Raw genomic sequence first — 21,788 nt, 5'->3', positions numbered from 1 at the left:
CATTCTTATGAAAAAAAAATGAAAGATAGAATTGTAAATGAAGGAAGGATTATAGGAAGAGCCTGGATTAAGACATGCATAACATAGAAAAAAAACTTCCATTAGCCCTTAGTTTGTTGGAACATTGTGCTGATAACTTGTTACGAAATAAAGCTTATAACAGAGAGAAGAATAGAAGTAAGAATAGAGAATGAGATAATAGGGAACAACTTTTTTGTGTGTCTTATTACTGATAGGAAGAGTCATATTTATAGATACAATATGGTAATCCATAAAGGATGCAAATCAAATAGTTAATACAAAATGATGCAAATCTATGATTGATGTATTAATGAAAATTTTACTCTTTCCAAAATGATATGTGCATTATCTTTCATTTGATGAATCCAAAAGGGAGAAAAATGACTAAAGTTGAGTTAAAAATGAGTAAAATTGGTTAAAGTTTGAGAACCAGAAATTAAATCTGCTGGAACCATGTAATATAGCTAATTGATCTATAAATATGAATTTAAATCACATTATTAGTGATAGGGGGAGCAAATGCATATGTGATATGTATGAATGCTTGTGTGTTTTTTGCTTGGATGTGTGTTTATATATTTGTATATTGTATGCAAAAGCTTTTTCAGGTTTCTCTATGGATCTTAGTTCATCAATTCAACTCGAGGATGTTAGCTTCATCAAATCAAGGGGAGATTGTTGACACAAGCAAGCTTTGTGCAAAGATTTGATAAAGTAAAGTGCATGAAGATCTCATGTGATTGATGAAGATTGATGAAGATCTGCTTGAAGATCATGTTTTTATTTGATTAAATAGGTAAATGATGTGTTAAATGCAATGGTTACATGTTATATCATGTTGGTAGCCTATATGACATAGGTTAGATGTCTTGTTAGTCTTAGTTTGTACTTTTTAGTTTGTTAAAATGAGTTTTAATAGGTTAAAAGGCTTATTGTATATAGTTTATAGTATGAATGCATTTAATCATTTGAATTGTTTTTCAATCGACTGATTTCACTTAGGTCAAGTGAAATCAACAAATTGTACGAAAAATTCAAGGGATTGATTTCACTTAAGACCAGACTATAGAAGCTATGTTTTCGAGAACAAAGGTACGGTTTTGAGTTTTTGAGCGTGAAAACCTATCATTCATCACTAGAAAACTCTCTCCTTCTGAATTACACAACTGCAAGGTAAAGATTGAAAATCTAGGTTGATCTTGGAGGCATTTTGGCCTTGTGAAAGCTTCAAGAACTCATGTGTTTTTTGCTAGAGAGAGCCACCATCAGGTTATGTAGTTCTTGTGCCTCTGGTTGTTTTCCTTGTGTATTCCAGGTCTATGAGTGTGATTCTTGTAGGGTTGTTGTGTAGATTTTTATGTGAGTCAAATATCATTGTGTTTCTTTCTGTAAAAGTTTAATCTTGGTGTGTGATTTGTAAAACTTTTGAATATAGTGGAAACCAGGCTCAAATTGTCTTGGTAAACTGGATGTAGCTCTATGATCCGATAATGCATACCTGTTAGAAATATCTTTTGGAACAAGTCTTGCGTGTAAAAGTTTATTGTTTGAGTTAAATCTGCAAATTTTGCATTCTGCATAATTTCCCAGGAATTTAGCGGATTGATTTGAAATTTTAATCAATTGATTCATAGGCTCAAGAACAAATTAATCTGTTTTTTATTTTTATTTTTTAACCGATTGAAAGTGTATTCTTCTACAATTTTGGCATTCGAATTTTGTGATCTATTTGATTCAATCAAAAGGGGTTTTAAGCTCTCAAAAAATTTTCAAACAACCAAATAAGCCCCCCTCCCCCCCACCTTCTTGGCTTAAATCACTATTTCAATCTAATAGTTAGTTGTCAATTAGTTTTATGTTCCTCTACAAAAATTCATGTTTCTACATAAATGTATGTTTCCTTATTTAAGCTTCCTCTAATAATGGTGTTTTATTCATTGAAATAATAATACAAAGCTTTCTTTCTGTTGTCTCTCTTCATACGATCTTAATATGGTATCTAGAACTTAACCTGAACCATGGCTTTTGAAGGTTCCTTCATATCCACACTATCCTCCACTAGTCTTGCTCAATCTACTGCTACATCTCATGTTTTTTTTCCTACACGCATTCATTTTAAACTAAACAAAGAGAACTTTTTGACCTGACAACATCTAGTTCTTGCAACAATCACTGGACTCCAACATTCAGAAATTCTCGATGGCTCTGCACTACCTGTATAATATCTCACTAAAGAAGATCATGTTTCTAATGTTATCAATCCAAGATTTCTCTAGTATCATCAATAGGATAGTTTAATTGAGGCATGGCTTCTTTCATCTATGACACCCATGCTTTTAACTAAGATGATGGGTCTCACTACATCAACGCATATATGGAAGAAGTTCAAGATCTAGTCTACCACTCAATCACGTGAAAAGAGTAAAAAGCTCAAGATTCAAGTTAAATCCCCAAAATATGATCGATTAGTTGTTTTCTATGTTTTTGATATCAAGCATGCAACGGATTATCTTGTTGGGATAGATCAAAGAACATATAAAACTCCTCAGGCGCATAACTCCCAAACTTCAATTCTTTCGATTGATAAAAAAAATCATTTTTCATATACCAACACCTTTATTGGTCCACTATGGTATCCGAACAGTGAAGCTTCCCATAATATCACCAACGATCTTTCTGTATTCTCCTACAAATCTTCTTATACTTGTAATGAACATATTACTCTTAGCAATGGAACAAGAGTACCAGTACATAATTATGATTATGCTTTCTTGTCTTCATTTGTTAATTCACCATGTTTTCTTTTATGTAATCTCTTACATGTGCCAATCATTACCAAGAATTTGTTAAGTGTATCTCGGTTTATAAAAGATTATAATGTCTTCTTCGAATTCTACCCTAATTTCAGTAATGTCAAACGACAGGGAACTTAGAAGATACTTCTTTAAGTTAGAATTAAAGATGGTATCTATGTTTTTCCACCTCAAATACCTACACCAACTCCTCAAATTCATCATTCCACTGCTGATACAAACACTCTTCATACATGGCATGCATGGGTTGGTCATGCCTCCTACAAAATTGTAAAATAGTTTTTAAGTTTTTGCAACATATGTACTAATATGTTTAAGCACAGTAGGGTAGAGATACCAATTAAGGATTTTATATTTCATCCAAGTCCATACCGTAACTTGTGTTGAACCAAGAATTTCCCTGTATCTATGTTCCCCTACTTAAAGATTACTCGATTCCTACATAACTGAACTTCCCCAAATTGTATTTTGCTTACTGTTAAGATTAGTGAGGTTAAAATGAAAAAAGTTAGCCCTAGCTTGATTGTGATGCACTAAAAGTATTCCCAACCATATATCACACATATTCCACGCCTCTTTAGTTACTCTACAAGAAAATAACAAGTGTTTTACACTCTCCTCATAGGATGAACACAAGTCACATAAGGTACTTTGTAGTTCGACCCCTCTTACAAGTAATTTAACCTTTGTTGGGAGCTTGTCCTAGAGTTTCCTTTATCCTAATAATTGTGCCTTATGGATAATGGTCCATAACGTATTAAAAATAGTACCCTCCTCCCCATTTGTGTTTTCTTGTAGAATATTATAGGTTGACTTGATTGAGAATACACCCTCATCATTTTCTTGAGTCCTTAGGCATTTAAGAGATGAAGGAGTTGTGTCTCCTGAGTTGTCTCTCATTCAAATCTGGTTCTTTTCCAAGTCAGATGCAATGCCCAGGTATTGCCTAACCATCTCCCTACCTCAGATGTAGTTTCTTCTTTATAATTAGATATCAGAAACATCTTAGGGAACCTATGGAATAGTGGTTCAAGCCCTGCCCATTTAGTCTTCCCAAAACTTGACTACATTCCCTTAACCTACACTCCACTGAATTTGGTTGTCAAATTAGGCTCCTTTGTCAAAGCTTCAACACATTTTACAAAGAATTTTCCACCACCAAGAGTCAAACCTAGATATGTTATTTACATTCAACTTCCTCTATGACCCATATTTTGAGTCAAATACCTCTCTCCACAAGCCATGATCCTCCTTAACTAGTTTCCAATTCCATTTTGCTATTCCCACAATTTTTTTTTTTACTTTTGTGAGTTCTTTGCACACACTCTTCGACACGTTGAAGAAAGATAGAAAACATACTAATAGAGCAGAAATTACAGATTTTATGACACATGGTCAATAAAAGACAACAATTTACATTTCCAATTAGACAATTTATTTTCAGCTTTAGCAACCACAGGTTGCTAGAACTGTTTTCTGCTTGGATTCCTCCTATTGGTAATCCAATATAGTCAAAGAGCATTTTCATGTACTTGTAGTTTAGGATGTTGGAGAAGTTTTGTATCATTTCATGTTCAATCCCACCACCACAATCTTAGTTGTAGAGAAATTTACCCCGAGTATTGATACCAACTCGAAAATTATTAACATGACTTTTACAGCCTATTCATGTTTTAGACTTGCATCACTCACAAAAAGAGTGTCCTCTACAAACTCTAGTAACCTAAGTTCAGTTTCCTTTTCACCTTCTATGAATCTACAATATAGGTTTTTCTTAATCGCTAGTCTAAAAAACCCTACCATGTCCTATACTACTAGTAGGAATAAGAATGGTGTCATTTATGATCAAGATAAACACAAGTTGATCGTATGAACTCTTTAATCCACCCTAGCCATAAGGGTGTCAAAATAGGCCATGATCGATAAAAAAAGGTGGGTCAGGTAAGAGATTTCACTCATCACCCTGCAACAACCTATCTTACACAACCTGCCAACCTATAGGGCCAGCACATGTGTAAAATTGGGCAGCTCGCAACCTGTTTCAAAACAAAATGTTATTGTTGCTAACTCGCACACAATAGGTTGTGCTTGTCTTAAAAACAAACAAAAGATAACAAATATTTTTGGTGCACTCACATGCATAAGGTCATATAGGGTTAGGGCATGACACCACGCTTGCGAGCCACCACCACCATTTACGAACCACCACCACTGCACGGGAAATGTTAGCCTTGTCCACCACTGCATAGAAACAAAACACAACCACGTGAGATTGAGAGATGCGGCGTTCATGTGATGCGAGGGAGAGCAACACCAGTTCCCATAGCAACGAAGGTTCTACGAGTGGTGGCAGCCACCACCAATAGGTTCGTTGTGCAAATCTAATATGAGACCAATAACACACCACGCGAGTCAAGAGGTAGAGCGAAAACATGATGCATGCATGACGAATCCCATATAAGCGAATCTCACAATGACGGTTCCGTCATAAGTCAAAGAGGTGAGCCACCACAATTTGCCTTGATTTATCTTGATTGGTTCTAATTTTCCCTATCGCCCTCACCCTTTTTTATAGGTTGTCTTGACTTTACCATGATTTTCCTTGATCTGCCCTGATTTTGTTTTTCTTAGATTGGGGTTTCTACATCTACAATGTGTGTTTATGAATTCTGAATTCTATTAGTGATGATTTTTGCCCTGATTTTCCCTAATTTGCTCTAACTTTCAAATCTCTCTCTTAACCTAAGTAGATAAATTAGTTGTAGAGAGCATAAAAAACACATATAGAAAACTACATATTTGGCCCACAATTACAAGGTACCCAAGTTACTTTCATCATGAATAAAACTATCTAGGTACCTTCTATATGTTTGGAAAATAACTATATGTTTGGGACACCTTTATCGCTAACAGTTGTACTAAACCTACTATGTCCCAAAATGCTTAGTCTAAATTAGGGAGGAACAAGAAGTCAACGCCTAAGGTTTCCTCCAAAGTACCTACTAAGACCTCTTACAACCAATTATAAAGGACTCGTCCAAGGTTTATTGTTAAGAGAAGGGATTCTTGAGGGATTTAACTCATGAAGATTCATTTGATGCGTGGAATGAGTTGATATGAGGATACAATATTGAGGGTTCCTCATCTTTTGATATAGCCACTAGAGCTGGAAATTTAGCCCCACTCATAGGGCTTGGCCTTGGCCCATGTGGGCTATGGCTAAAAAAGCCCACAGGGCCAAAAAGCCCCCCACTAAAAAAGCCCACAGGGCTAAAAAGCCCACAAAAGCCCTGTGGGCCTGGGCCAACCCATGGGCTTTTCTATAAACATGAAAAAAAATTATATGACAAAAGTCTAAGCTTCCAAATTCCAATTAATTGTACCAGCCATTGCAAGAGAAATAAAAACATCACTCACTTAAATTTAAACATAAATCAGAACAATCCATGCCAAAAAGATATGTGACTTCATACAACACATTCACAATTATACTGTTTTTCCATTCATAAAAGGATATTATCATTAACATATCCTTTCATCCAAAGATCCAATAGCTAATAGACCTTAAGAATAACACTCTAATAGCTTGAGCTATAGAAGACATCATAGATTGCTTGGATACAGCCACTTCAAGTATGATGGTCAAAGTCTGTGTTGTCCTTACTAAGATATTTTGATATCACTGGAAAACAAAAGAACAAAAAAAATTAGTCTAAGTGCTCAATAAGAGTACCCTCTGTCAATGGAAAAAAAACCATGTAAGTAGATATAAATACAAAATGTATGGCTTATGAAAGAAGATTTTTGAGTAAAAATTAGTGAAAATTAAACCAAAATTCTTGCTCAAGCATTTTAGTCATGGCATGAATCGCAATTCCATGTATCTTCCAAGATTTACATAGTTTGTTGCTCAACTACCATTTTTTTTGGCATAACACTCTGACTAGGCACCACCAGATAGCAAATATTTGTACAGAATAGCAACTTAGATGGCTAGAAACAATAGCATTCGCAAATGGTTCTTTTCATGGCTTGAAACAATAGCAGTAGCAAATGGTTCTTTTCAAAAGATCAGTGTGAATTTTTCTACTCGGCATATCAGTTTAATATCATCCACCACATCATGTGGGAGTTTAAATTTATTATGTATGTAACAGAAAATAGTATCAAGTCATGTTTACACTCCAAAATAATCATGCTTCTTGTGGCGCCAATGATGGACTGTCTAAATTAAATTTTCAATCACATGGTGTACAAATAATATATTATAATCACAAACTAAATAGAAAGAACAATAAAATCAAGTTCGGAATTTAAAATAAACTAAGGATGAGAAACTAGGCAATTCACTTTCATGGTTTGAAACATCAAACTTCAATTTTTTAGCAGTATTATTCTCTGTTCAAACTGGTATATTCAACATCCTCAAATATGCAAAATAAAACTATTTCGCGCAAAACTCTGTAAATTTTGGTAAAGGAAATGGTGAAAACAATTTTTTGTTATTAATGCCATCCCCTTTTCAAAATCATGAAATCTATAACACAAGAAATAAGGAAGTACTTCTGAAATTATTAGTGAAACAGATCAGACAACATCACAATAGACACCGCGAAACAAAACTCCACCAAAAAGCTAAAATCCAAATTCACCCACATGCTACTAGTCATAGGTGAACCTTACTACATAACCAAAAGCACAAAAAAAAAAGGAAACAACCATGCCTATCCAAATATTGCGATCATTAACCTATGAAACTACAGGGGTTTTATTCTGTCATATTAAATCTAGATTATAGAAGTTTCCATGATTTCTTTTCTATTTTGAAGAACTCCCTCTGGATCTTACTGAAATGCTTTCCAAATAGTCGTATCTATATCTTCCTTGAAACCAAACTCAAAATATGAAACTGAACATAATCCATTTTCATTAAATATTCTAGCCTGAATGACAGAAAAGCACGATATAATCCATTTTCATTAAATAAAACTTGACAATTATGCAGCCTATAACGAGAGTTGATTGGAGACACACTTTGAAAGATAATTTGAAAAGCAAGATTGACTAATGGATAGAAATTTGGCACATGGAACAAATAAAGGACAATATGAAAAGTAAAATACAATGGAAAAACAAAAATAAAGTAACTTACATGTAAAAATTATACTGTTTTGGTCAAGGTTTGTGGTCTTTTCTAACCTTATAAATCTGAAAAATTATCTCTATCAAAGCAATAAATAAATTTTTGATTCTAAAATAAATAAAAAACAGTCGAAGACATTTTTTTTCATCTTCAAGGTCTGTCATTTTCTAGAGATATGTTTTGATATCTTCATTTTGAAAATTTTCTAACAAAATACACTATATTACTCAGTCACTGCTAATTATAGTTATCAATGCTTACTTTGGTTGTCAAATAGATTCATATCAAATCCATTGAAGATCTAAACATATATTTCACAGATTTACATATATAATGACTATGTAAAATATCTGAATCTAAAATAGTAATGCTTTTCAAAAGAAAACAAAAGCTAAAAACATGTTCTTGTGAAGCAGTAATTGAACCTGTTAATCTTCAACATCTTCAAGAAGTTTAGACTCATCAGTGATTCCCTCATGTCCAAAAATATCATGCACAACTTCATCTATCTCAGAAACAATTAATAGATAATCAAACTATTAGTCTAGAGTTAATTATACAATGTAAAGTAATTTTAAAAACAATAATATATAAACTTACCACTAGGATTTTCAGAAAGTCCGTATAACCAACTTTGAGTACAAATCAACATTTGCACATGATCAGGAAGAATAGAGCTTCTATATTTGGAAAGTACATGCCCACCTTTGCTAAAAGCTGAATCTGATGCCACAGTAGTAATTGGAATACTAAGCACATCTCGAGCCATTATAGACAATATAGGGAATTTTTTCTCATTAGTCTTCCAATATTTGAGTACATCAAAATCTTCACTTTCTTCATCATCTATTGTTGGTTCATCTAGGTAAACATCTACCTCGCTCTTGCCAATTATGGATTTTGATTCATTTTGATACATTTTAAAATCCTACAATGTATTACATATTAATTATCAAAACGAAACAAGAAAAAAATGAAAATAGTGAACACCAAGTATAAAATACTTACCGAAATAATCCTTGATCTTTTGGCCTTACTCTCTTCGATATTGGATTGAGACATGAAGACGAATTCCGTAGGAGATTGGGAAAGAGAACCACTAGAGATAGACAAGTTCTTTGCATAATCTCCAAATAACATCTTGAACTTTTCTAACACTTTCTTAGTTTTCTCTTCATAAGTTAGAAGATCCAACTTTTTATAACAATACACTATAAAATCAACCTTTAGTCGTGGGTCAAGAATAGCTCCAAAAGCTAACACAATACTATACTCCTTCCAATACTTTTTAAACTTCTCCTTCATATTCAAAGCCATTGTCTTTAAAATGACATCTTCATTCAACAAATTCTCTTCAATGATTAATTGAATCTTCCAAATTTCCATAAAATACAAATTTGAAGTGGGATAAGATGAACCAGACATCATGTTTGTGATTTCATAAAATGGTTCTAAGAATTGACACATTTTCTCTCCCTTATCCCATTCCTCAGAAGATGGACAATTTTTATAACTTCTATCAACCACTTTAAGAATTTCAAAAGCTTGTTTGTATCTTATTGCACTTTCAAGCATCAAATAAGTCGAATTCCATCTTGTAATCACATCTAATCTCAAACCAATGCTCATATTTATGCCAACATCACTAACACATTCTTTGAATTTGAGAGTTCTTCCATCCGATGATTTAACATACTTAACACTTTCTCTAATGTTATGAAGTGCTTTGTCAACCACCTTTAAACCATCTTGAACTATCAAATTAAGAGTATGAGCACAACATCGAACGTGAAAAAACTCACCATCACATAATAAATTTCTTTGAACACAAAGATGGCTTTTTAAAATATCTTGCAAGGTATTATTAGCAGAAGCATTGTCCAAGGTAATGGTGAAAATTTTCTTATCAATACCCCATTGCTTTAGGCAATCAAATACAACACTTTCTAGTTCAGCACCCGTGTGTGGTGGTTTCATTCGACAAAAGTTCAGAATCTTACTTGTCAATTTCCAGTTTTCATCAACAAAATGTGCAGTTAGGCAAATATAACCCTCAGAAGTAATTGCAGTCCAAACATCAGAAGTTAAACAAATTCTATTAGGAATCCTAGACATGATTTGCTTAACTTTATCCCTCTCTTCAATGTATTCCTTCTCCACATCTAAAACAGTGGTGTTCCTACATTTCATGTCAACATCTGGATTAATGTATTTTATCCACTCCCTAATTCCTTCGTACTCAACGAAATTATAAGGAAGACCATGTTTAATTATGGCTCTCGCAAGTAACTTACGATGAACCTTTTGATTGATTTTTCGTGTCCCAAACTTTCCTTCTTGATCAAGACTGAGATCCATATCTAAGTTTGCAATACTTTTACATGAATAGATATGACGACTTAAATGTGAAGTCCCATAATTGTTTTTGGTTTTAGGGTTTTTGCCAACTTTATAGTGATGGCCACAATACTTACACGTAGCCTTTTCAATTCCATCCTTGTCTTTACCTATTCTTGTGAAAAAGTTCCAAACATTTGATACTTCTTTTTTATTTGTGGCAGCACTTTCAGATGGACAAGGAGTTTCAGATACAAGATCATCATCCAAATTCAAAGGGTTACTCTTAGAGGGATCCATATTTTAAAGCTATTCCACACAACTGCATAAAATATTTTAGAATTTAATCCTCATTGTAATAGTTAAAATTGCTAGATAATATAGATAGCTAAACAATATAATTAGACATTTTTCACTATGAAGATGTCTATATTGGAATTAGTATACAAAATCAAACTACAAATAGGCACACCAAGAACTTACAAACACAGAAGTTACACAAATGATAATATATACAGAAGTTAAGTTATTCAATAGTTTCCATTTGAAAATATTTCATACTGAGGTATCAAAGATAATATATACCAAAAGTACTGTAACATTTACCCATCTCCTAAGATCTTGTACATGCACTATGAGCCCAACTTTAATAAAAAGAAAAATAAGTAAATCAGGGAAGTTCATCTGAGATGGTAAACACACCTTTTTCAAAGAAGATACAAACTTATTGTTTATAATACCAGCCTGAAAAACATCATATCGAAGTCAATAACAATGTAATGAAAAAAAGTCCATTAATATTATGCTTAGTTCACAGAATGCACTTAAAAGCTTTTACAAAAAAGGCAGAACTAGATGTCAAGAAGCTTTTAAGCACAAACAGATTCATGTTAATAATCAACTTAGATTCTGCATCAGTACGTTGGTTACTGCTAAGGAAAAAGAGACAAAACCTTCTAAATAATGACACGTATCTAAACGAAAAAAGGAGAAGAAAGATAGGATAAAAAAATATACTAACAAAATGTTTGTGTTTACCCATTTTTCAACATCTGTATCAACCATCTACCATAGTTTTAAAAACATAGGTTTTCACCAATCTCAAAAACTGTAATAAAAAACAAATAGGGAACCGAAGTGGCTAAAAGTAGCTAAAATAAAATAAATACAATAGCTAAAACATAATTTTCACAGCCCAAATAGAACACAAACTTTATCATTTGTTTAACCCAATACTGTTTAACAAAATGAAACCTAATTCAATCAATTAAGAGTAACTTTGTTACTTACTACAATTAAAAGTAATTGCATGATTTTTGTTTTTTTACTTTACATTTTTTACACACGTGAGCCCTCACTTTTACCATGTACGTATCCAAAGTTGTAACGTGAATGCAACATTTGATTTTGCAGCAGAAGGGGCTTTGGTCTGGTTCAATCATTCTCACAATTTTCTTTGTTTCATTCAAATCATTTACCCACTCCTTTTCTTTTTTTCTCCTTTTCTCATAAGGGTAACTAGTAAAACCTTCCATCTCAGGTGAAAAATGCATCTCTGTAGTTAAGGTACACTTTCACAGAAAATTCACCTCTTCACATGTAACCAACTTAAGATGAGAGATCTTATCCGTAACATGTAACTAGTAATAAATAATCAGCTTTGAAAATGAATGAAGGCTTAGATTTTTATTAATTAAGATATTGATATTGTTAGGATCCAACAATCCATTTCTTTTACCTAAACAAGTTATAAAATAACAAGACATTCCAAGTAATATGTTGAGATTGCCCATAAAACACAACTTAAAGAATTAGTATACAAAATCAAACTACAAATAGTTTTACTTGACTACAAACTACCCTAGATCTTTAACCATTCTTTTTTTAATCTTTGCTGTTGAGGATGTTCCAAAATAATAGACTTGTTGCATTTATATAATCGTTTATTAGAAACATCTATATACACAGAAGATCAGAAAGTTTGACCTCAAAAAATGAATTATGACTTTGTCTGCCAATCAAATATTTAGATGAAACAAGACAAGAATTCTCAATAATCCATATTGTAGTCTAATCATAAAAGAAAGAAATCACTAATTCATCAACAGAATTTGCAGAATATAAACATTTCAAACATATTCTCCCATAGACAATAATATAGCTAAAATGGATATGTTAACATAGCAAACTATTCTTGCTAGACACTGTAAGACACAGAAATGGACCCTACAACTAAGATTTATTCCCTATATCCCCCCAACCCCCGGATCAGTGAAATCTGAAAATTCTATCTCCTATAGAAACTTCCTATATTCAAATTGCTACGATATATTCATATAAACATGCTACCTGAATGCTAATACTTCCACAAGTTCTAAATCAACTTGAAAATTAAGAGAACCCAGAATAGTTAGGCTTTAAACAACCATAAACTTTACTACAGACACTTAAATATATAACTAATTTCATAATTACCCACTTTTGATTGGTACAACACTGAGATTACTTACCCCTATTTCTTCTTTGATATAATATCACGAAAGTTGCTCTATATCAGAATTGCAGTCCCAAAACTGGAGAAAAAAATTGCAAAAGGGGACTTGTAGTTAGATTTCAAAGAGGTATTCTTAGTCACAGACAAAAGGGTTACCTTTGATATCACTTTTTCGTTGACGAATCAGGATTCTCCTCTTCTATCACTATGACCACCGCTCTACACCGTCGTATGTTGCCGTCAAGCTTCGTCGTAGACGGTGGCGGTTGGAAAACGTTAGATATAGCTTGAAGTTGGGTGAAAGAAATTTAGGAAGAAGAATAGTTGTTGAAGGAAGAATATGCGTGTACATTGTTTTTTGAATGAAGAGCGGTTATGAGGGGGCTACCCGGCCCTAGCTTGTCCTAACCCACTGCTTGGGGGGCTTTGGGGGTCAGGGGCTTTAAAAAAGCCCCCTGATAAGTGGGCCACAAAAATGGGGCTTAGCTTTACAGGGGGCCAGGGCTGGCCCAGGGGCTAAAATAAAAAATGACAGCTCTAATAGCCACCCCAAGTTATAGTACATAGTCTGCAATCTCCATCATCACTCATGCTCACACCTTCTCTCTAGACGATGTGACCTTAGTACATAGTCTCATATCTATAAAGCATACCATAGGAAATGAGAAACTATTATGATATTAAAAGAAATAGTGAGAGACAACTCTTAAATGGCTCTCATTAGTTTTTGATGAATACAATGGTAAGATATAGTCGGGAAGAAGCTGAAAGCCTATAATATAATAGGAAAGCACAATGCATAACATTAATGTCATAAAATCCAATATTATTTAGTAGAACAGGTCTTCGAGGAACCAAAACCTGAAGAGCTAGAGCAACAAAATTGTCATTCATTCACCTTGAAAATCAATTCCTAAAGACCAAAACCCTCTATACCATTAGAGGATATTGGAGTGAGGCTCACTACAACCATTAAGTGTAGGTTGAAGACAATAGAGGGCACTCAAAGAGATTGGATGCAATAGCTTATAACAACAATCAAACCATTCTTACTCAACTTAAACTGAAACAAGACCTTTTCTTAAGACCCTTAGACTACTTTTTTTAGCTTCAAATTCACTATGTGCTATGTAATTTATCCTTATAAATACTTAATCATCAATGAAAACTATCAAACACATTCTCTCCTTCTTTATTCTTATGGTTTAACCTTTTTTTTATTGACAAAAAGGTGGAGAAATATGCATAATACATGATCACAAATGAGACATAATAATAAAGGGGATATATTTACTACGGTCTGATATCATATGAATATTATTGCTCTGATTGATATATATATATATATATATATATATATATATATATATATATATATATATATATATATATATATATATATATATATATATATACACACCTAGAATATTGATTAAATCAATAAATGATATCATAAAAATTATGTTTGGCATTAATTCAAAGTTATCATGTTTCTTAATAGTTTTTGTCATCATAAAAAATAGGGAGATTATTAGTATTAGACGTTGGAAACCCCGTTAGACAAGTCTAAAAGAAAGAAGGTTTTGATTATAATAAATCTATAATGAAATAAGGAAGAAAAGTCAATATGACAATGTTCCAAGATAGCCAATAATCATTAAGATTAATATTCAAATAAGCGTTGGACATATAAAAGTATAACTAGGTCAAAGACCCTGTTAGATCCTCATAAATAACCATTACGCAATTATATTGCTTATTGAATGAATATATCTACTGGCTAATGTTTGTTCAATGAGTGAAAGCAAAAGCACAACAAAAGCACAAGTAACATAGAGAAATATGAAGCTTGAAGTGTGAAGCAAACACAAAGGAAGTGAAGCTTAGATAGGTTCAAGGTAGATATGCAAAGATAAAAGAATCGGAGGCCGTTAGGCACATTCAACAATATAGACTCACATTGGAGTTGTTAGACGATAAAGGCTATAAGACACATTTTACTATACAAACTATGTTAGACTAAATTGACAAAATTATTGACCAGAAAATTCAATGTGATAAGACAAAGAATTGAACTCATAGAAGTATTAGATAAGTCAAAGAAAGCATTAGACGAGTTAAGAAAAGAATGCAAAGGCTCTATTTGAGTATCTATGTCAGACGAGTAGAATAAAAGTTGTTAGATGAGTCAATATTATCTTAATAAGCTGAATGATGAATACATCTATTAAATGAGTGCTTCCATAAGAAGACTCCAAAAGAGTGGCTAGACGAGTTAAAAGATGACAATAATTATATGAATCAATTTTTAGATGACACGATAAAAAGAATATTATAGATGATTGATCAAGATATAGAAGGAAAAATTCTCTTATTGAAGAACGTGAATGTTGTCATATATTATCAACCAATCATAAGAAAGAGAAATACTCTGCAAATTGAAGATCATAAAAGAATCTCTAGAAGACTGAAGCCTCAATGTTATGATATTTGAAAATCAAATTGTTGAATGGCTTAAATGGAAACAAATTATAATTCATAGGAAACAATATATTTTGGTTTATATACCAAGAATTTCCAGATGAAGAAAGAGAAGAAACGTGAAGATACATAGAATATATTGAATTATATACAAATCAATGGTCACATGACATAACACACCTACAAATACCAAGACCTAGATGAAGAATAGAGAAGAGAAGAAAAGAGAAAAGAATAAAAGTGTTGAAATATTGTTATATCAATTCTTGAAGAGAAAAGAGAAATGTGAATACTCTGTGAGCTTATATTGTCATATCAAATTATTAGAGTGATTTTGGGTTGTGTGTAAACCATTATAAATTTTTCACTAAGTGAAGTATGCTTTGTGAGCTTGATTGTACCTCTCTTATGTGAGAGATCATTTTGATCATTATAGTTGTAAGTCCTTGATCTCAGGTGGAGAATGAGACTCGTTGTAACCTGGAGAGATTTATAGTCGTGTTTCTTTAAGAGGATAAAGTCATGAACCTGGAAATGAGTGAATCATTATAACCTGGCGAGTTTGATATTCGTGCTAGTCAAAGGTTTTGATTAATGAATTTTTTAAACAGGTGGCTTAAGAGACTGAACATTGTGTGAATTCTTCTCTGTATGTATGTATGTTTAATCTCATAGTGTAATTGATGTGTTAATAGGTTCTTTATTATGATGTCAGTCATTATTAGAGAGGTATTACTAAGATGTTTAATGTGGAAGTACTATTTTGATGATATTCTTAATTAAATGGTGAAAACTATGATGTAGTGAAAAGTTAATGGAAATTTCTAACACTAAGTAGAGGGTAAGAGTCATTGATACTTAGATAAAAGTATAAAAGTTGAATGGTAAGAATGTCAGAAATACCAAGTTAAGTTGGTGATAAGTATTAGTTTCTAAATCTGAATTTAGTAAAGTGTCATGAAAATAGTTAATCATTATATACTTGTGACGTATGTGGTGTTCGTGATATGTAAACATATTCATATATTAATTATATTATACGTTTAGTTGAAGCATTACTTCATTTATTAGTTTTTCTTTATCATGTTTTACTACAAAAGCAAATGATTTTATTGATGGTAAAGATAGAGATTTTCTTGAACTTTTTATTTAGTTTTTTTTTTTTTATTTATATATACATATATACCTAGTTATATTTTGAAGTTTATAATATTTAATATATTTACATGCTCTACTGTATACTTTGTTGTCGGGTGTTACAATTTTACTGGATAAATATTTTCATTTCAAAGTTGCCTCCAACTCTTTGAAAAATTTATCAATGTTTTAAAATTATAAAAGGATATCTAAATATTTGTTTGGATAGAATATATAAATTAAAAAACAACACATTTAAAATCTTAAAGTGAGTGTAACTAACTTTTCCGGCTACATTTATGCTCAGCACCGAAGAGAATGTAGAGCTACTTCCTTTGAATGCAAGAGTGTTTCGCACGAATATATTTAATATGCAAAGTTTTCCTTAATTAATTGAGAAGTTTCGTTTTATCTAGAAATTTAGGTCATCATCCATTCAGTGAAAAATAAGAGAATCAATCAATTATGTTTAGAATTAGAATAATTGGACTTGGTCAGTTACCATTTTCTCTGTTCTTTTACCTAATAGTCTAGTCAATAAACATTTTGTGTGATTAAAGGAAGCATTAATTTAGAAAAAAGTGTATCTAACAATACTTTTGAGATCAAGAATGATGGTTAAAAGTTTTAGAAAATAAATAATGGTGAAATTTTAATAGACCACTTTAAATTTAATATTAACAAAAAAAAAATATTTCAAAACCTTGGCACCACTGCTTCTTTTCACCATTGGATCAAGAAGCATATATAGACCACTTTAAATTTAATATTAACAAAAGAAATATAGCACCACGGATAAATAAATTTTGTGCATGTTTTGAAATCATCACCTAAATTTATTGCATATTTTGAAATCTACAAAAAAGGATTCGCTGATGAAGTTTCCGCAACTTTATATAAAATATATGACATTTCTTAAAAGAAAAATCTGTCAAAGTGTAAATTTATTTTGTAATATATTTTTCTACAATTTTCATTAGTTTTAGATTGGTTTCAGCAGAGGTTTTAGAAGCACTTTGAAAACTTATAAAAATGCTGACGGAATTGCTTACGGAGGCAGGAGATTGAATTTGCATAAAGATTTTGAATGATAAAATAAAAGTAAAATCTTAATCATTATCAAATGCTAATATGTTAGGTAAAAAGCAGATTACTTTTCATTTGACCAATAGGATTGTCTAAGCAATAAAGGTCACTACCACGGGAAAATACATTTTTTCTGCCTACATTTTTTCTGCCCAAGGAATAGGGTAGAAAATTAAGACTCGTTTTCTTTGGATAAACTAACACGTAGAAAGCTTTTGCCCTAGGAATGGGATGGACTTTTTTACAAAGTAGTGGTTTTTCTCTTTAATGTGTGGCAATTTATTATCGTGCATTGAAATTTGAAAAATTATTCTTAAGTGGAATGGTATAGATTTTTACTTATTATTATAAAATTTTTTTATTAATAATTAATTTTAGAGACTAATTTAAAATACTAATTTATAAACTAAAAAATTACTGATAACTAAAATAGTCTCAAAAAATTATAATTGGTTTCTAATTCGGTAACTAAAATAGTTTATATCATGAATTGGTGTTTAACTTGGTCATTAACATTAGCTACCAAAGTTTTGGTTACCAGAAGAGTTAGTTTCTAAATTAGTCTTGAATTAGGAAATTGGTTTCTAAATTGGTTTCTAGACATATTTTTTTGTCATAAAATTGGTCACTATTTGATAGTTTCCTTGTAGTGTATTCAGAATGTTCTTGATTTTTTCCTTCTATCTTCGGCTTTTTTACAATATTCTATAATTTGGATTTCATTTCAATAATTCTATCTTAGACTTTTTTATATTGTTCTAGAATTTGCATTATACTTTAATACTCCTCCTAGATGGAAATTCGATAACTTCAAGAATAGTGCACAGTAGTTCAAACCTTGGTCTTGATAATGCCTTTGTGAAAATATTTGCCATTTCATCTTCTTTCTGCCAATACTCTAGTTGAATCTTCATATTTGTCTCTGTTTCAGTGATGAAATGATATTTAATTTCTATGTGTTTTGTTCTAGTGTGATGCACTGAGTTCTTTATCATTACAATAGTTGATTTATTGTCACAATTGATTATAGTAGGTCCATTTTGTTTTTCTTCCATATCTTTAAGTATCTTCCAAAGCCATATAGCTTGACTCGTTGCTTAATCAACAACCACATATTTTGCTTCAACTATTAATTGTGCAATCGTGGCTTGCCTTTTTGACACCCAAGAGAATATTCTTGATCCAAGCAAGAAAGTGTATTTAGACGTACTCTCCATGTCATCCATTGATCCTGCCCAATCACTATCAGTGTAGCCAATCATCCTTGAATTAGTCATGGTTTTGTACCATATACAAACTTCTTTGTGCCTTGTAGATATCTTAAAATTATTTTTCGTACTCCATAATGAATTTGACCTGACTTTTGCATAAATCTTGATAGAAGACTTGTGGCATACATAATGTATGGTCGTGTGGCTCCTTCATAACCTTAGGTCTCAAATTAAAACATGTTAGTTATCACTTCATATCACCTTGTTCTTTCCTTTAAGCATCACTCTACTGACTTGATCACACTTGACTTCTGGCCTATTGCTCCACCATCAACGCTCTTGACCACTTTTATGCATAACCACACTCATAACATCTTGCTTCCTTTATCGGCTTCAACCAAGGTGACAAAGTTCACTACCAAGTTATTCCATTTCCAATTTAAAACTTTCAACTGTATCAACCACCATATTCATTTTGGCATCCTATCTTCATTTTTGATCCCTTAACTTGTAACCATCATTCCGCAAAAACCTTTAAACCATAACTTTCCTTGACTTCAAATCTCTAGTTTGGTCTGTACCAATCAACTCTACGATACACCTCAAACTAAGATTGTTCGATTTGCCTTTTTCTGAACCTTTTTGAGAAACTCACTCGTCCGCGTCAAGTGACTAGACTAATGAAATCACCTCACACCTTCTCTTCCCAACTCAAACATTTATACTTCTCCACCAACTCTTACTCTTACCTTGTCAAGCCCAAATCTGGAGTTCCCTTCTTTGGCTAAGCACCTACTCTTACTTTCTTACTTCTAGGTTGACACCCTAACTTGAAACCATAACCTAACCATGTCCTATTTCTCTTGTCCAACTTCCTTTGTGCAACTCTACACTTCCAACTTTGAATGATCATTGAACACTCTTAGCTGATAATCACAAAAACGAAACCTTTAATGTTCTTAAAGAACTGGTCTTCGTAGTAACCATTAGGTCATGAGCAAGATAGTTCTTCTCACACACCTCTTACCATTCATAAGCATCATTTGTCACCATCCCGTTGTGCTACTCTGATCTATACACAAGGTCACTTGTTTGTTTACTCAAAATGTTGATCTTTTCATGTCTGTCATTACCAGGAAGCAATCGTCGTCGAGAAACCTTCCTCAAAACCTCTATAAAACTTGCAAAACTCTTTAAACTCCCCTTTTTATAGTCTTAGCATCCCATTTGCTCAACATCGTATTCACCCTTTGTAAAACCATATGTCCTACTAGTGACTCTAACCTTAGTCCATACTCTTCTTGAACCTTCTGAAGACTCTCTTCGCACTTGGGAACTTGCCGCTAAACTTTGGTGATACCATCAACCTGTTTGAAATTTCTTGCCTTCATCATGTTTCCATTCCATGAAACCATAGGCTTGAAGAGCCAATCCTCCCTTATCCAACATTCTCCCTTGAAAAATCTATCCTACCACTACCTCTCCTCCAAGATCTACCAAACTTGTAGTTATTCAGGTTATCCTACTGAGTTCATACTACTACATCCTTAACAACCTTTCACCTACTCCTTTGACTTTGCACTCTGAGCATGAATATCTAATTGGGAAATATTGGCATTGGTTCTGCTTCAAACACCGACGCATTAGTGAACACCACTCCTTCCTTGGTGGAAATTCAAATACCTGTTTCGAAGCCACATTTAGAAATTTTTCCATAACTGAGATCCTTTGTGTCTAATCTTCCCTTGCCTTTGTTAATATCCTCTTATTCACATGACATTATGTCTCCACCTTTCAACTTGTCCCTCACTTGATACAAAACCACTGACTAGTCTCCTTGAATCGAAGGTCATCACTTCGCTGGGTATCACATCCAATAGGAATGAGATTTGGAAAAATAACCAATTCATCCTTGATTTTATATCCCACATTACCAAGAGAACAATTCAAATCGACTTGAATTTGAATCCTTTGATCACCACATGGCAAACCACAGACTTGAGCAACCTTCACTTGATTATAACTATTGTGAAGCCACTATCTAAATTCTTACTCCCTCTTGTATATGACCCTGACTCGTTCACCATACTGGCGATGCTAAGAATAATCGACCCTTAGTCCAAGCATTATATTCGAAATCTGCATCATTCAATGAGATTATCCTTGCTAACCACCTTAGCATCACCCATCGTAGACACCATGTCAAAAACTCAAAAACTTTTCTTTTCATTTCCTGCATCATTTCACCCTGACATCAATTGAGTTGTCCTTCCATACAAGAATAACCCTTAAAGATGTGTCTCTTCTTCTAGTACACGAAACCTTCCACCTTATATCCAAGGTCAAATGTTCTATTCATGGGAACTACTTTTCCTTGAAACATCCTACTAACAATTTGAAAAGACCATTCATCATCTTTTGACTATTGAACCTAGTATGAAACCTTTATGCCACTTCTTTCCCATCCACCAATTGTTGTTCCCCCTACTTGGGAAACATCATCTTTCCTTATTGATATGTGAACTCTCATCCATCTCAGCCTCCCACTAGAGGTTTTCCGTCTTTTTACACTTCACGGTCTTCTCATTTCTTAGCTTTCTCAATACTAAGCAATCTCACCACTTTCTACAACCTAGGAATTGCCAATTTCCTCTTCCACCAATTCATGAAAGCACGAGATATGACCATATGGCTATATCCAATGACACTTCTCCTAACACTGTATGCATCTGCATAACTCTGAACCTCAACATTGTCGTGATGTATAACCAAGTTGATTTCCTCAAACGATGTTACACTTGCATGCATTGATACCTTTCATTGTTCTAACCTTTGGATTTAACTCCTTTTAGAAAAATTGTAGTATATGTTTCCAAAAACCTATCCTTGAAGCTCCCTCTGACCAAACGTTGTTTTATGAACTCTAGCATCTTCTCCGATCTATTAACCCAAAACTTAGCTTTCCTTGCTTAACGATATACATCATACCTCAACTTCCTATCTTTGAGGCAAGAAGTTGTCTCAGAGACATACAAAGCAACACTCCATCATCTACAGACAACCAA

General features: G+C 32.8%; 1 long non-coding RNA gene across 1 annotated transcript; it reads right to left on the bottom strand.

Annotated features, from left to right (window-relative positions):
- Positions 1-6,314: 6,314 nt before the first annotated feature.
- On the bottom strand, positions 6,315-8,697 carry LOC146882459 (uncharacterized). The gene is made up of 3 exons (XR_014985225.1): positions 8,578-8,697; positions 8,403-8,482; positions 6,315-6,516 (listed from the first exon to the last, which is right to left on the bottom strand). It is a non-coding gene; the product is annotated as an uncharacterized LOC146882459 (long non-coding RNA).
- Between the last annotated feature and the right edge of the window lie 13,091 nt (positions 8,698-21,788).

Source organism: Vigna unguiculata, chromosome 10 (genome assembly GCF_037176805.1).
Source record: "Vigna unguiculata cultivar grain cowpea cultivar isolate G323 ecotype 2 chromosome 10, ASM3717680v1, whole genome shotgun sequence".
Taxonomy (NCBI): Eukaryota; Viridiplantae; Streptophyta; class Magnoliopsida; order Fabales; family Fabaceae; genus Vigna; species Vigna unguiculata.
The sequence above is the reverse complement of the archived record's forward strand: the minus strand, read 5'-3'. Positions and strand labels throughout refer to the sequence as shown.